Source organism: Eurosta solidaginis, chromosome 3 (genome assembly GCF_040869045.1).
Source record: "Eurosta solidaginis isolate ZX-2024a chromosome 3, ASM4086904v1, whole genome shotgun sequence".
Taxonomy (NCBI): Eukaryota; Metazoa; Arthropoda; class Insecta; order Diptera; family Tephritidae; genus Eurosta; species Eurosta solidaginis.
The window spans coordinates 238,877,340-238,895,944 of record NC_090321.1 but is presented as its reverse complement, the minus strand read 5'-3'; positions in this window follow the sequence as shown (position 1 = coordinate 238,895,944).

The window sequence follows — 18,605 nt, the reverse complement described above, 5'->3', positions numbered from 1 at the left end:
TTCATTTAAGTATTAAATAGAAATACGACATGCGGCTATGTTGCTGTATAGCAAGCGAGCTGAGCTGCCTCCCGTGACCGTATTACTCTAGAAATTGGTTATTTCAGTAGATAAGACTCTACTTGAATTCTGAGTTCAACTATTTAAGCATGTTTCTAATGTTTTATAATCAGCAAAGAAGTATCGAATGAATCAATGGACTTGCAGGTTTTGGTCTTCCAGATTCACCGTAGAAGAGATGAAAGGACTGTTTCATTCGTCCTTAGGCCTGTGTAACTGCCTGCTACACCAAGGGATACATAATTACCAACTTATCTTCAAGTTTAATTGAGTTTAACAAAGATTTTTCTATTTTTTTTTACGTTAGCATAGAAGAAGCTAAAGGATTCTGAATTAAGTAAGGCTATGTTAGCAAGCTATCTTGTACCTGCTTCTATATTGCGCTGCCACAGTCGGAGAGTAGATGGGCAAGAAACATAACAATTTCATCAGCCTATTGTCACGTAGCTCAGTTTTTCTAAGCGAGGTGACCCCTCGGCAGTGATTTGGCAAACACTCCGATCGCATTTCTGCCATGAAAACTCATCTGCCTTGCATATGCTATTCGACTTCGGCATAAAACATGAAGGTCCATTGGCGTTAATTTTTAGGAAAAACTTAAAGGAGCACGATGAAAATTAGAAAAAAATTTCGGCCTTAAATCTCTTCGGAGTTTATCGCGCCCAATGTTTATTCATTTATAAATGGACGTTTTAAGAAATCCAGTATATCCTTTCTTCTGTTTATCACTGTGTGCTTATCGTTGCGACTGGGAATATTTCGCGATTTATTGGGACTGCCTATATGAAAATTTTGTTTTCTGGACGGTCTCGGTACTATTTTCAAGATCATACCTTGGTATATCGTAAAAATTTTAAGTTGTATTTTCTTCGTGTGAACTGGGCCGTGAGTAAAGGCTATTTTAATGAATATGTAAAAGATAAACAAAATTTCAGTTTATGACAAATTAGCCTCTCTTTAACACTTAACACAAGATCTTGATTATGTTAGCCCACTTAAGTTCGAGCAGTGTTGTTAGTCAAAGTTTAGTGCACTGCTCCCAACTATGGTTTTGTAGCAGTAAACAATAGAACAAATTAGCAGTTTGGAAACAGATAAACCTAATTAAGTGGACCCATTATTATTTTTTTTTTTTTGTTTTATTTGTTTTTTGAATTAAATACAGTTATTGTACACATTTCAAATTAATAACACAATTCAACTCTGCAAACACATACATATATAAACAAAGATTTACTGTTGAAAAATTAGTACAAAATATATTGTCAAGGCTGATCTCATTTCACTTCGCCGGAATATGCATAAAAACGTTGATTTTTTTATACAAATAGAGCAAAATCTGTTTGTTCAACTAATTAAAAAAAGTGTTTTTACCAAAAAGACAGATACAGAGTATGACTTATGCTATTGCGTACAACGAACCACTTGAATAAATAAAGTAAAGTAGATACTAGCGACGCACGGTGGGGTGTTTTGATCAATCTAGCTGCCCAAAATTAAAACAGCAGTTATTTCTGTTCAAAAATTGGTGTTTCACTTCATTGTTAAGAAAGGAAATATTTGGCAGTAAATTGATGCTGTTCCGCGCATAATTATCGGGATCCCGGTTTCGGATGGACCCGGGGTAATTTTTTGGCATTACAATGAGATATGTCAATATAGGTATCAAACGAAAAGTATTTTACTCCGCATTTGTAGTGACATTTTTAAGAAGGGTTGCCACTTGTGGGTGAAACCTCGCCTTCGTTTTTATATTTCTTTGTATATGCCTCGAAATTCATACTAATTTTTGAAAACATTGAAAATAATTCCGATTTTCGAGAAAAAATTAGAGTTTTATACATTTGTGAGATTGGTTTGCATAGTTTCAGTCGAAAATAAATAAATAAGATTTCAATTGTAAAAATTTTATAAAATTGCCACTGCTATATTCGTGTTCATTTCTCTACCCACCTACATAGATATATTGAAGAATAAATAAAAAAAGAAATGTTACATAATAAATACACTCTTTTGACCACAGACCCTCCAAACTAAAGCATGAATTTTTTGTATCAAAACAAACAAAACAGTTCGTAAATTCAAATAAATCTGCAAACCAGGAAATAATAATAACACAAGTATACACGGTTTTGGATCTAGGCAACTAAAAGTGGTTTTTAAGACAACTTATGACGCTGAATCCGATTCTTCATTCTGTTTTTTAAGATTGATTCTAGTTTTTAATACAGTCAATAAATTCATTTTTAAAGATTTTTGTCAAATAATATTCATTTTATTAACTTAAAAGTAACAAATCAGAAATGAAGATTGGTGGAACTTTGCCTTTTGTATTGTTTAGTATCTGTTGCGCGTATTAGAGTCCAGCAGTAGTCGCTCATCATGCTTCATCGCAAAATCCTTGGTATCGTCTTTCAATGTTGGCTAGATCTTGGAGTAGCCGCTCTCCAAGTTTTCATGTCAAGTTTTCGGGAAAAAAATTGAGATGGGAATGCAGAAAATGCATCTTTAGAGATATTCTAGCTACAATCTTTCGATAATTTTCCAATATATCGCCAATAGTTTCCTTAAAATTAGGGGATTTGTGATTACCAAGAAAGTGGTGAACGATATTTTGAAAAGATGCCCATGCGGCTGCTTCATCGGACGTCAAACATTTTGTAAATTTTTTATCAGCCATTAATTTTCTAATAATAGGTCCGTCAAATATTCCTTCTTTGATTTTAGCATATGACAATTTAGGAAACAACTTGACTAAGTACTGAAAACCGGTCCTTCACGGTTTAATGCTTTGACGAAGTTCTTTATAAGGCCTAGTTTAATGTGAAGAGGTGGCAGGAAAATGTGTTGTAGATTTACAAGCGGTTTAGCGGAGACGTTTTGCTGTACGGGCTCATATTGGGTACGTCTTTGCCATTCTTTTCTCACATAATGATGTTCAGTTACGCGGCTGTCCCACAAGCATAAAATAAAACAAAATTTGGTGAATCCAGATTGCATCCCAGTTAAGATACCAATTACATGTTGAAATAAATTTCGGTACCCATGACTTATGAGTGTCTGCTACTCTGAAACCAAAGTAGTGCAGATACGCATCTTTGAGCGCATTTGTTATTATTTTGCCACTTTTTTTAATCATATAACAACCACAAACGTAACAAAAACACTTTGAATCTACTTTGTAACACTGTCTCTGCATTTTTATTAGCTCTAATCACTTATATTATTTTACAGTTACAGTTGAAATGACTTATCAAGCAGTGCCACTATTTAAAAGCTGCTATAACAGCACAATGGTGCTATCATGAGAAAACTCGGAAACTAGAATCAATCTTAAAAAACTGAATGCAGATTCGAATTCAGCATATCTAATATAGTTAAGAGTCGTTCTCATCTGCTCAGATCCAAAAGTTGTCCTAAATTTGTAAACTTGTGTAATAAACCAATAATTGTAAAGAACTCTAGTAATAATGCCAAAGAGTAAGCAAAAATAGATTGAAATGACAGTATATATGGGGTTTATAATATATATATCACCGATATCTATGATTTTTTCAAACAACAATATATGCTATATACGTAAGCATTTGGTGAAATTTGAAGCTTCAATCTGATAAACCCAGAGTCATCGGTAAATATGTTGATGAGACCCTGAACAGCATGTGGTCTTTTTGCGCATTATTGTCGTGTAAGCGTGCATACTGTGTAACTTCTGGTGAATTTTTAGTGAGTACTGGTGCTAAATCTCGTTGTTGCTCAAAATCGTAGCCTTCCGAATTTCTACATTCTTGCAACTTTTTTAATTTGCGGTACCCACTATTTCCTACGCTACTAAATCCAGTGGTAATGGATGCAATATGACTTTGTCAGAGTGGAGACAAGGGAACGGCTAATGCAAAGCCTCGAACTCTTCTGAACTTTTTGAGCGTTTGGAGTTCGTTGCCTTTTTAAGCGCCAGCCATCAAACTAGAATACCATACAGTAGAATGGGGCATAGAGTAACTGTATGAATCTTATGTTTTACCTTGTGAAAAAATCAAAACGAGACACCAGTTGCTCTCTTACAGGAAAACAAAACAGTTCTGACTTCTTGACACGCTCTGTTATAATATCACTCCAGAGTAGTTTCCTAACCATAATAACAGCATTATACTTAACTTGATCGCGTAAAACCAGGCTTGAGCCGCGAGTCTTAGGTTATAAAAGATTGGGCATTTTGTATTTTGTTGTGAAGAGGACCAGTTCAGTTGATTCTGGGTTCACCTCGAACTCCGAACTTCTTGTCCAGTTTCATATCTTTACTAACGCCATCTTCATTAGATGGCAGATAGTTTGAGAAAATTTTCTTTGTATGATAACAAAAATGTCGTCCGCGTATGGCTCTCCATTCCATATCTAATACTAATTGATTAATGGTGAAATCCCAAAGTAGCGATAAGACGAAACCTCACTATGAGGTGGCTTTGTTTAACAGTCTATGCCAAAACGCAATATTTCAATCAATCTTTTAATCGATCTTGTGTGTCATCTCCAATGTTGATAAAAAAAATTTAATTGAAGATGGCAAAACGTCGAAACCATTTACCACAGATTTAAACAATATTCGGTTTTATCTACAGTAGCTGTCGATAAACCGGATATCTCATGTAGCGCTTGAATCGTTAGTGAGCTTGCTTGTTTGTGATCGATCACAAAATCGGCATGTGTTCTTCGACAATATGCCCAATTTCTGCATGTGGCTGTTCAATCTACAGCGCCCTGTAAGAATAGCTCTTAGGATTGTTAGGTTACCTTTCGAGAGGCCTCTCAGTTCCCTATATCGAGTTGGGTTATAACCCCCTAACAAAACTTAGATTGTCTCAGGTCTGGCATATTGCGTCAGTGTTCTTCCCTCTTTTCCTTCTCTTCTACTAATAAATGCCCCCTAATTTCCTACAGGCCTACTGGCAGGAACGGCTCGGGACCAATCGGTCGTGTCGTTGCTGCCTCTCTGGCCAGACTATCCGCCAGCTCATTACCCTCAACTACCCTGTGGCCAGGAACTCAGGCCAAAAATAGTTCGTTGTGTGCTCCTAGTCGATTTAGCTTTTCAACGCACTCAAGGACCAGTGTTGATTTTATTTCAAATGCCGATATCGCCTTGATGGCGGCCTGATTGTCACTGAGTATGGCGATTGTTTAATTGGAATATTCGCGCTGAAGCTTCAAGTCAGCGCACTGGGTTATGGTGAATACTTCCGCTTGAAAAATGCTCGGATATGCTCCCAGGGGTACTGATATCTTGGCTCTGGGTCCAAAGACTCCAGATACAATCCCTTTTGGATTCTTCAGGCCATCGGTGTACCATACTATTTTATGTCGCTGCTAAATGCACTCTCTTTCACTTTCGTTCCATGTAGCCTTGTCTCCCAATTCTACTTTATACCTTTTCTCAAAAACTATCTGCCCGAGGATATCATCCCTCGGGAGTTGAGAGATTGGGATCTTCTCTCTTAACTCCTCTATGCTTTGGGACGATATAACTTTTCCTTTGCCCGATCCCTCCAGGGCGCTATTCAGGAGGGTTCGCTTGACTGACTGCTCTATCGATATATGTAGCGGGGTTAGACCCATAATAGCTTCCAGCGCTGTTGTATGGCATGTGCGCATAGCTCCCGTGATGCACACACATGCCAGAAGTTTTGACAGAGGTTGCCTCGCCGTTGCCCGAATTGTTCTCGATGCCCAGGCTATCGAGCCATATCTTATCATAGGTTTTACTATCATGGTATACATCCAGGACAAAACGAAGTACCTGATGTCATCCAGCAAAGAGTCAGCGCATACGCGCCTTGGCAACCACGCTACTGTTGGCAGCCATAATTTCGAAATAGTAAAAGACTTGGTTTTTTTGGAAACCAGCATCAACACTAGCAACAACATCAGCACTGAAATCCAGCGAAGAATCAATCTTGCCAATAAATGCTACTTTGGACTAGGTAGGCAATTGAAAAGTAAAGTCCTCTCTCGGCGAACGAAAATCATACTCTACAAGTCACTTATCGTACCCGTCCTGCTATATGGGGCAAAAGCATGGACCATGACAACAGCAGATGAAGCGGCTTTGGGAGTGTTCGAGAGAAAAGTTCTTCGAAAGATTCATGGACCTCTACGCGTTGGCGATGGCGAGTACCGAAGAAGATTTAATGATGAGCTGTACGAGCTATACGCAGACATCAACATAGTCCAGCGAATTAAAACGCAGCGGCTGCGCTGGCTAGGCCATGTTATGCGAATGAAAGATGATTCTCCGGCAAAGAAAGTGTTTCTATCGAAACCCGCCTATGGAAGCAGAGGTAGAGGGCGGCCCCCACTCCGTTGGAAGGACCAGGTGGAAAACGATTTAAACTCCCTAGGTGTGACCAATTGGCGCCAGTTGGCGGAGCAAAGGAGCGACAGGTGCGCCTTGTTGGACGCCGTAACCGTTTAGACGGTTAAGCGCCAATTAAGTAAGTAAGTAATACATTCATCTTAGTACATGTGGGGTGAAAGCCCAATGATTTGCCTGCAAGACGTTTGTATACCATGAAGGACTTCATGGCGCTAGTTTTCATGGATTCGAAGTGCTGTTTTCATAGAAACTTGGTGTCAAAGTATTTCACATCGGTTCCATATTCTAGTGCAACGCCATCTATTGTTATTGCTCTTAGGGCTGGTAGGACCCTTCTTCTGATGAAGGAGATGAAGGTCGTCTTAGATGAGTTGATGTTAAGTCCCACACTGGCGCACCATCCCCTTGTAATGTTCAATGCTCTCTGTATTATGTCACATAGCGTACTCTCGAATTTACCCCTTGCAATTATGACGATGTCGTCAGCATATCCTTGGCATCTTATGCCGCTGTTTGATAGCTTTTGCAGTTGTTCATCCACTACTAGGCTCCACAGAAAGGGTGATAGGACACTTCCTTGGGGGCACCCTCTGGTGGCATTGACCTTAACTGCGCTGCTACCTACAGGGGCTTCAGCGATTCTTGTTCGGAGTAGATTGTCAATCCTTCTCTGGATAGGCATCTGAATTCCTCTTTTCTGTAGTGCTATATTTACGCTTTCGTGAGATGTGTTGTCAAAGGCACCCTCGATATCAAGGAAAGCGCAAAGCACTGTTTCCTCTGCTTCGAACACCCTTTGTATTTCAGATGATAATTGGTACAGAGACGTGTCCGTGGATTTATCCGCTCTGTAGGCATGCTGGCTGTGATGTAAGGGCCAACTCTTGAGGGCGTTCGACCTGATTTCTTGGTCTATTATCTTTTTCATTGCCTTCAAGACAAACGACGTAAGACTTATTGGTCTGAAGGACTTTGCCTATGAGTAGTCCTTTATACCTACTTTTGGTATGAAAAACACCTTTTCTCTTCTCCATACCATGGGTATGTATCCCAGTGCCAGGCTATCTCTCATGATCCTGGCGAGATGTGGCATAATCTGTGTCGCTCACTCCATTAGCGCCAGGTAGATGCCATCCAACACCGGAGATTTGTATTACTCAAAGGATTCCACTGCCTATCTGACTCTGGCCTCACATAAGAGGGAGTTGGCTAATTGCCAGCCTGATGGTGTTGGTCTCACTCTGGGGAGTACAGGTTCCGGTGCTTGCGGATAGGCATCAGGAAAATGCGCTTGCAGCAGGGCCTTCGCTCGCTCCTCCACCGTTCGGGTATAGGTACCGTCTGGGAGCTTAATTGCTAGGTTAATCTCTTTCTACTCTTTGGCTAGAGCTTTGTGCAGCCTTGCCGCTGCAGGTGTGCTGGAAATTCCCTCACAGTTTTCCTAAAACGTTCCCTTTAGCTTTTTTTATCCCTTTATTGTACTTCGTTAGATATTGAGTGTATTCCTCGTAGTTGCCGGTTCTCCTTGCCACGTTAAAGAGTTTTCTGACTTTCCTCCTAGTAGTGTCAGGTTATAAGACCACAAGGGGGTTGTCTTCTTACCCTTAACCAGACTTGGCAACTGGAGTTGTAGGCATCTATCATTATCTGATTTGCTCTATCCACTCTGCTCTCTAACTCGGTACAGTTAGTGCATCTGCTCTTATCCTTGAGGCTATCTACGTTGGCATCTATAATACTTTTGTAGCTACCCTAGTTTGTTTTGCTGGGATTTCTTTTAAGGTTGGCTTGCCCCAATACGGCACAGGGAGGGTTCTCCTGAGACCCTCCATTTCAAGCTCATATACTGCTATAAGTTGTTGCCAAGTGTTATATCAAGAACTTCTGTCATGGCTCTTGTAACAGGCGTCGGTTTACTCCCGACGTTATATACACTAAAATCGTTGCTGAATATATATTTTAGCAAACACTCACCCCTTTGGTTGGTATCACTTCTGCCCCACTCCGTGTTGCGGGAGTTAGCATCGCTTCCTATAATTAGCGGAAGTTTGGCTCTTCTGCAGTGCGCCAGTGTTGTTGTCCCCCGGGAAGTAGGCTGCGGCTTTGCCCACCCCTCAAGCGTCGGTATTACTTCTACGAGCCACTTGACGGTCCTTTCGTCCTAGCAGTCTACGAGGAGGAGCCCTGCTCAGAAGTACACCCCTCAAAAACTAGAGCATGACCACACCCCCTGAATACTGCATAAATTATTTGGTATTGGAGATTAGTCAGGTCGTCTTGACTTAGGACATCCGCTGGGTAGTTCCAGACCTGCACTGCTATTCGGATACCCCTGAGGGCATCCAAATAGCTCTGCTGCCTTTGTGCTATCGCAGTAGGTACCCCAGTCGTCCTGGACAAATTCCCCTTGCCCATAGGTGCAGTGTTCTGGGGAGCATGGGCCCGTTGCCTCTTTGAGCTTGGAGTTTCCTCCGGCGTAATTTGCCCGATCCTGCGCTTTTCAGCGGGAGCGGGTGTATACTCGCCACCTACTGCTGGCTGCCTTCTCCTCCTTTCTCTGCTTACCCGTTCAGCGGTCGCTTTTCTTTGCCAGTGGTCCGGTTTATGCCTGTGCTCGACTGCCCTGGCTCTTGCCTCCCTGGGCGACAGGCTCTCCTCAAGATATCAGAGATACCATTTAACACCAGGGCTAATTAGTCCTGGGCGCCCTTTATCATCCAGCGCTCCTGGTCTGCCCGGTGGTGGTAGTGCAAGTTGCCTGGCTCTGTTGCGCCTTCTGTTGGGCCGCTTCCACTCTTACGGATTCCGCTCTTTGCTATTCCCTTTCTGAGACCTTTCACAACTACTTTGTGAGCTGCTTCTTGAGTCATGCTCCGACGGTGAGCGCATAGACTTACTCGTCTCTATAGAGGAACTTCTAGGGTGGTTGTTGTTGTTCGCACTCATATGCTTTGGTGCACCGTCGTAACCCCTTTTTGTTTTCATGTCGCGTTATACGGCAGTCAATTTCTTGGTTTTTATAGGGCCCCGCGATGCACATTGGTGGCGCTGGGCCCTCCATGGATCGCGGGTTTGTTGCTTGACGCCGCCTTTTGCTCCCCTTGCTTATCTCACCGCGCGCTGTTCACCCGCGTATTATAGGGAACTCGTTTGGTTCGCCTCGGCAGAACCCCTTGACGCGGTAAGGCCATGGCTACTCCCCAAGGTGGCCCGGTGTTGGGGAGGCGCCGTTATAATACAGCTGGTATTGTGGACTTCCTAGCTGCAAACCAGTCCAATTGGCACGGTGCCGCATGACACCCTGGATTAGGAGCTGACAGTTCATCAGCCGCAGTCGTATAGCTAGGCTGCTCTCATCCGGCCGGCTTACAACAATTTACAATCGGCGTGAGCCCCTGCACCACCATAAGGTGCCTGTCCTCGCAGGGGGGTTTGTCAACCCGAGACATATACAAAGGTCGGATTTGTCGACAATAGTTGTCGATAAACCGATTGGTCTGGTAGTGACTGAACCGTTGGTGATGGAACCTCAAAATAAATGTAGGATTTATCTACTGAAAGGTACCTATGCATGTATTGCAAATGTATTGCATTTTTTGGTAGTTTGTTTAGTTCAAACGATAGAAAGGATGTAGTCCGGCGCTATGTTGTTCGGCGAAGCCATCATGCCATCGAATATCTGCCTACCCTATTGCTGGTACAGCACTATTAGCGCGCGAAACGCCATTGAAAAATAATTATAATGCATAAGGTCGCAAGAAATCCCACCATCGAAAAGTGTTGATGGCACTTCACTTGTCAAAACCTACTTTAACACATAAATCTAAGATTGACCAGAATGAAGTAAGTCCCTTTGGGAAGTGTCAAACATAGCCCTGATTTCAGTAGTCTCGTAAGAGCAAAGAAAAAGGTAGAGCGATAAAAACATCAACAAATGAATGAATGGCGTTTCAACGAAAAATCTTAGTCTCTTATAATCTATTAGGAAGGCGGATTTTATTCAAAAACAAACATTACATGAATTTAAGCAAGCTCCCACAAATTGACTAGTTTGTCATGCTATTCGCAAAGTTGCGTATAAATAAATCACTTTACAACATTTCTGATTTTATGTTGAATCAATAATAATTAAAAACCCACCCAATAAAGTATAATCATCATCGAGGCTTTAAAGTATCGCTTTGTGTTTTTTGCTGACATACTACAAATCTTTTTTTTATCAGCAATACAAACAAAAAACCACACACAAATTCATATTCAGAGACGCAGGTGTAAACAAAATTGATAAGGAGTTATTTGGTTGAGTGGTTGAAAAAAAAGTTGTTTATATAAATTATTGCAAATTTTTATTTACGTCAGCAATGTTTGTAAGTACTTAAAACTAAGATAAAAGCGGGAGCGCACGTAAAAAGTGAAATATTTTCGCAGTTTGGGTGTAGCCGAACATTAAACCCTGAGCTGAAAGCTTTTATCTTACTTTTTTATACTCAGTTGAGCAGAGCTCACAGAGTATATTAAGTTTGATTGGATAACGGTTGGTTGTACATATATAAAGGAATCGAGATAGATATAAACTTCCATATATCAAAATAATCAGGATCGAAAAAAAATGTGATTGAGCCATGTCCGTCCGTCCGTCCGTCCGTCCGTTAACACGATAACTTGAGTAAATTTTGAGGTATCTTAATGAAATTTGGTATGTAGGTTCCTGAGCACTCATCTCAGATCGCTACTTAAAATGAACTATATCGGACTATAACCACGCCCACTTTTTCGATATCGAAAATTTCGAAAAACCGAAAAAGTGCGATAATTCATTACAAAAGACAGATAAAGCGACGAAACTTGGTATATGAGTTGAACTTATAACGCAGAATAGAAAATTAGTAAAATTTTGGACAATGGGCGTGGCACCGCCCACTTTTAAAAGAAGGTAATTTAGAAGTTTTGCAAGCTGTAATTTGGCAGTCGTTGAAGATATCATGATGAAATTTGGCAGGAACGTTACTCCTATTACTATACGTACGCTTAATAAAAATTAGCAAAATCGGAGAAGGACCACGCCCACTTTTAAAAAAAATTTTTTTTTAAGTAAAATTTTAACAAAAAATTTAATAACCTTACAGTATATAAGTAAATTATGTCAACATTCAACTCCAGTAATGATGTGGTGCAACAAAATACAAAAATAAAAGAAAATTTCAAAATGGGGGTGGCTCCGCCCTTTTTTATTTAATTTGTCTAGGATAATTTTAACGCCATAAGTCGAAAAAAAATTAACCAATCCTTTTGAAATTTGGTACGGGCATAGATGTTGTGACGCTAAATGTTTTTTGTGAAAATGGGCGGAATCGGTTGATGTCTAGCCCAGTTTTTATACACAGTCGTCCGTCTGTCCTTCCGCATGGCCGTTAACACGATAACTTAAGCAAAAATCGACATATCTTTAATGAACTTAGTTCACTTACTTACTTGAACTCACTTTATCTTGGTATGAAAAATGAACGAAATCCGACTATGACCACGCCCACTTTTTCGATATCGTAAATTACGAAAAATGAAAAAAATGCCATAATTCTATACCAAATACGAAAAAAGGGATGAAACATGGTATTTGGATTAGTTTATTGACGCAAAGTATAACTTTAGAAAAAAACTTTGTAAAATGGGTGTGACACCTACCATATTAAGTAGAAGAAAATGAAAAAGTTCTGCAGGGCGAAATAAAAAACCCTTAAAATCTTGGCAGGTATTACATATATAAATAAATTAGTGGTATCCAACAGATAATGTTCTGGGTCACCCTGGTCCACATGGTCGATATCTGGAAAACGCCTTCACATATACAACTACCACCACTCCCTTTTAAAACTCTCATTAATGCCTTTAATTTGATACCCATATCGCACAAACATATTCTAAAGTCTCCCCTGGTCCACCTTTATGGCGATATCTCGAAAAGGCGAACACCTATAGAACGAAGGCCCACTCCATTTTAAAAATGCTCATTAACACCTTTCATTTGATACCAATATCGTACAAACGCACTCTAGAGTCACCCCAGGTCCACCTTTATGGCGATATCTCGAAAAGGCGACCATCTATGGAACTAAGGATTACTCCCTTTTAAAATACTCATTAGCACCTTTCTTTTGATACCCATATACCATGGGCGTGGCGACCACCTATGGAACTAAGGATTACTCCCTTTTAAAATACTCATTAACACCATTCTTTTGATACCCATATTGTACAAACAAATTCTAGGGTAACCCCTGGTCCACCTTTATGGCGATATCTCGAAACGGCGTCCACCTATGGAACTAAGGATTACTCCCTTTTAAAATACTCATTAGCACCTTTCATTTGATACCCATATCGTACAAACGCACTCTAGAGTCACCCTTGGTCCACCTTTATGGCGATATCTCGAAAAGGCGACCACCTATACGACAACCACCACTCCCTTTTAAAACCCTCATTAATACCTTTAATTTGATACCCATATCGTACAAACACATTCTAGAGTCACCCCTGGTCCATCTTTGTGGAATTTTTTTCGAAACGGGGTCCACCTATAGAACTAAGGCCCACTCCCTTTTAAAATACTCATTAACACCTTTCGTTTGATGCCCATATTGTACAAACAAATTCTAGGGTTACCCTGGTCCACCTTTATGGCGATATCTCGAAACGGCGTCCACCTATGGAACTAAGGATTACTCCCTTTTAAAATACTCATTAACACCTTTCTTTTGATACCCATATTGTACAAACAAATTCTAGGGTAACCCCTGGTCCACCTTTATGGCGATATCTCGAAACAGCGTCCACCTATGGAACTAAGGATTACTCCTTTTAAAATACTCATTAACACCTTTCATTTGATACCCATATCGTACAAACGCACTCTAGAGTCACCCCTGGTCCACCTTTATGGCGATATCTCGAAAATGCGACCACCTATACAACAACCACCCCTCCCTTTTAAAACCCTCATTAATACCTTTAATTTGATACCCATATCGTACAAACACATTCTAGAGTCACCCCTGGTCCACCTTTGTGGAATTTTTTTCGAAACGGCATCCACCTATAGAACTAAGGCCCACTCCCTTTTAAAATACTCATTAACACCTTTCGTTTGATGCCCATATTGTACAAACAAATTCTAGGGTCACCCCTGGTCCACCTTTATGGCGATATTTCGAAACGGCGTTCACCTATGGAACTAAGGATTACTCCCTTTTAAAATACTCATTAACACCTTTCTTTTGATACCCATATTGTACAAACAAATTCTAGGGTAACCCCTGGTCCACCTTTATGGCGATATCTCGAAACGGCGTCCACCTATGGAACTAAGGATTACTCCCTTTTAAAATACTCATTAACACCTTTCATTTGATACCCATATCGTACAAACGCACTCTAGAGTCACCCCTGGTCCACCTTTATGGCGATATCTCGAAAATGCGACCACCTATACAACAACCACCCCTCCCTTTTAAAACCCTCATTAATACCTTTAATTTGATACCCATATCGTACAAACACATTCTAGAGTCACCCCTGGTCCACCTTTGTGGAATTTTTTTCGAAACGGCGTCCACCTATAGAACTAAGGCCCACTCCCTTTTAAAATACTCATTAACACCTTTCATTTGATACCCATATCGTACAAACGCATTCTAGAGTCACCCCTGGTCCACATTTATGGCGATATCTCGAAAAGGCGACCACCTATGGAACTAAGGATTACTCCCTTTTAAAATACTCATTAACACCTTTCTTTTGATACCCATATTGTACAAACAAATTCTAGGGTAACCCCTGGTCCACCTTTATGGCGATATCTCGAAACGGCGCCCACCTATGGAACTAAGGATTACTCCCTTTTAAAATACTCATTAACACCTTTCATTTGATACCCATATTGTACAAACAAATTCTAGGGTACCCCTGGTCCACCTTTATGGCGATATCTCGAAACGGCGTCCACCTATGGAACTAAGGATTACTCCCTTTTAAAATACTCATTGACACCTTTCTTTTGATACCCATATTGTACAAACAAATTCTAGGGTCACCCCTGGTCCACCTTTATGGCGATATCTCGAAACGGCGTCCACGTATGGAACCAACTCCCTTTTAAAATACTCATTAACACCTTTCATTTGATACCCATATCGTACAAACGCATTCTAGAGTCAACCCTGATCCACCTTTATGGCTATATCCCTAAATGGCGTCCACCTATAGAACTATGGCCCACTCCCTCATAAGATACTCTTTAATGCTTTTCATTTGATACGCATGTCATACAAACACATTCCAGGATTTCCCTCGGTTCATTTTCCTACATGGTTATTTTCCCTTATGTTGTCACCATAACCTTCCTTACTTGTTTGATACTAAGACTTGTGGCAAGTGGGTATTTTCAATAATCCATTTTGGCCAATATTATTACTAACTTTACAGTCACATAGCAGTTTATATGATTATGGCCTTCCAACAAGTTACGCCAGTCGCTTCATCGCTGTGCTTAGTGTCCCTTCCAGAAGAGATGGAGACGCCACTTTCCCCCGTGTCCGTAAGCAGTTTCCGATTAAAATACTTACTAAACAAATGCGCTGAGTACTTGCCTGATGACTTCAGGTGCTTTATTTTGTCTTATTCACCACCAAACCCATTTTTCCGTGTCTTTTTTCGGTTGGGGTGAACAGAACTTACAGCGCGAAGAATCGAAATGTTAAATTTTTTTGCGGGTGTTTCCAAGATTTAGCGCGCAGTGAAAATCTGGCCGATTGTTGATTAAAAAGTTCTGAGGCCCCGCTTATAAGTTCCAGTAGGCCTATTCTCACGGGGCGTCAATCTTTCGCACAATATGCGAAACTAATAAGGCTGGTTTCGCAAAAGTTGGGGTAGTTCACTGCTCCATCAACAATAGTAAAAGTATTTTTATCCGAGGCTTTTTGTTGGTTTTCATTGCAGTGTAGTTACGTGTGGCGGTTCTCGTGCCCAGCGCACAAGACGATCTGCAGGGATGTAAGTATTACTTGTACGTTCTTATGGCGATCTGCTTTATCTAAATCAGACGCACGCTTGCAGCCGCACCTAATGATGGGTAGCCACTGCGATGAAATCTTACAGTTAGCCCCTAACCAACTACGTCGGAGTGGCCTAGACAAGTTGTTGTTTTCTGATATAAGGTCATTATTAAACGCATCTTTAGTGGCTACCCAGAAAATACTAAACCGCAAGCAACCGGCAGTAATCAGCTGTCTCATCCTCATGTACAAGAACTGCTCCGGCCATTCTGTGGTGAATGGCGGTCAGAAATTTTCCGCACTTGACTTGACTTCTACACAGAGTTCTACCCTCCAAACTTTTAACTCTTCGATAACAAATCGAAAACTCATCGATACATAATTTAAAATATACCTGAAACAAGCCGATAGGTCTTCGATAAGAAAGAAATCATACCGCTTCTCCCATATCAACTAAAGCACGTACATTGTTCAAAGCTTCATATTGGGCTATGAAAATGTTTCCGTTTCCTCATAAAATATTCAAAAATTTCCCTAAGACATAAATCTAATGCCAGGATTTCACAATGGGCCCGCTAATAAAAAACAAATTTATTTGCCACAAAGCAAACGAGTTTCACTTTTCAAGAAAATTTATAGTTGCCTCTCTTATGTATAAGTATATAGTATATAGGTACCAACATACACAGCAAAACCATCGACTAGATTTCCTAATGCAAAGCAAACAAAAAATTGTCGCTTTGTAGATTTCCTGTTTTGTTTCAGCTAATCCAGGAACCTCACCTTCAACATTTCTGCATAACTAGTTACTGCACTTACCTCCTGCCATTCCTCAGCGCCTACAAACAATGTATATACAGATAATTTACATACATATATACTTGTATACGAGCTATTCGCTAAGCTTTCACAACACAAACACGAATACGCAGTCATCTGCTACCACTTGGAAAGTTACATAATTACGTAACTGAATTTTTTTTTTCGGCCCCAACGGTCTACATTGGCCACTTGAAAGTTGCAACTAGCGCATACGCGAACTCACTCTACTAACGCACACATACACAGTCGCGGTTAACTTCAGTTGAACTTTCGCTGTAAAGAGATTGAACAAAGTAGCAGGTGAGTCAAGCACAAGGATGTAGACCACTTTTTTTTGTATTTTTTTTCTTTTATGGCATTGTTGTTGTTGTCGCTTTTACTTTTATTACCTGTTATTGTGAGCGTTTGTAGGAAATTTGAGATTTTGTCAAGCACCCAAGTGCCTAGCCAATTCATTATGTCTGATTCACTGTTTTCAGTGCCACACTATGTGGATTCTCATAATTTATTTATTATTGTTGTTAGAGTTGTAGAAAAAAAATTCTACAGTATTTCAATATTGACAGTTTTTTGATTATAGCTTTTTGAGGCAACTGAGTATTGAAATTTGGATTATGCGCAATAATAGCCTATCAGGGACTAAAAATACCTGGGGCTTCAAATTTGAAGGTAGAGGCAGAAATGTGGAAGTACTTGGTTGCGTAAATTTTTTTCAAGAGCATGTTTTTTTTGTGGGAACAGCTACAATTTTACTTTTATCACTTCATACCCGCTTGTTAATTTTTTCTCTACACCACAGTGGTATACCATCAATTGCCTCTTCTTGGAATATTGACGCAAGGAAATTTATTGATGTTTGTACATGGGGCAAATATACGAAATTTCCGACAAAAATTGGCAATCGTCAAAAAGTGAAGAAAATATTTTTAAATTTTTTTAAACCAGGTTTTATTTAAAAGTAAATGAAAAGAAACACAAATTTGGTACAAAAATTTAACAAAAAAAAAAAATGTTTCTACACTTTTTGACGATTGCCAATTTTTGGCGAAAATTTCGTATATTTGCCTCATGTACAAACATCAATAAATTTCCTTGCGTGAATATTCCCAGATGTACATGTACATGATGCTATACTAATGTGGTGTAAAGAAAAAGTTACCTAACGGGTATGAAATATTTGACGGTTACCCGGTTTCATATTTTTGCCGATATCTCTAAAACCCGGTTTAGGGTATCAACAAAATTTTACCTAAATATAACCCACATAGATATGTACATCCTGATAAAATTTCAACACAATCGGTTTGGAAGTGTTTAAATAAGTAAAAAAATTTAAGGTTTTCCGGGTTTATACTTTTATCAATATCTCCAAAACCGGATCTCGGGTAATGAAAATTTTTTACCTAAACATACTTCGTTCACATCTATATATATAAAAAGAAGTGTACATTTTGATTGTCACTCCATAACTCGAGAACGGCTCAACAGATTGCCATAAAATTTTTAGGAAAGATACAGGAAGGAGAGATGATGGTTAGTTGATTTTGAAATCCCAAATCGGTTTAGCCATTCTCGAGTTATGATTTTTTTTAGAAAAAATTCAAAATTTGAAAAAAAAAGTTTACATTTCGGTCCGACCTAACGAAAAAAACCGATCCAACCTATTACAAGTTAATTTCATTGACAGCATACAAATGTTAAACAGATGAACCTGTCCAAATGCAAATGTTTATCAATCACTTTCTTCTGATGGTAACTATTTTTCACGCCTGCCTTGCAAGTTAATAATTTGCATACATACAAACACACACTCCCACTCATCGCACGCATTCATGCTTTTGTTGTACAACGTTACGTCACCGTCTTCGCTTTTGGGTTTCGCTTTTTTTTATCATTTTGCTATTATCGCATATTCATCAATGCACTGCACTCCCACTCACTCCCACTCCCACTGCAGCAACATAATGCACACTCACCTGCACCAATATTACTTTGCCTATATACTCTTCGCACTCATCGCTTATTTTGTCAACATTAAATAGCATGACTTTTCCATGGAAAATTCCTAAACATAAATTCTGCTGCCTAAATTAAATTTTTTCTTAGCATTTAAGATCATAGAATTTGTAATCGTCAAAGAGTTACGACAAAGTAAAGCCATATAAAAGCCAAATTTCGTTTGCCTATTGATTTCGCATATACATAGATGTAGAAAAACTCTACATTTCTCCAACTATTATTAATTTAAAAAGTGATTTTAAGTGTGTTCAGTGCAAGAAAACATAGCTAAAAAATAATTTTCC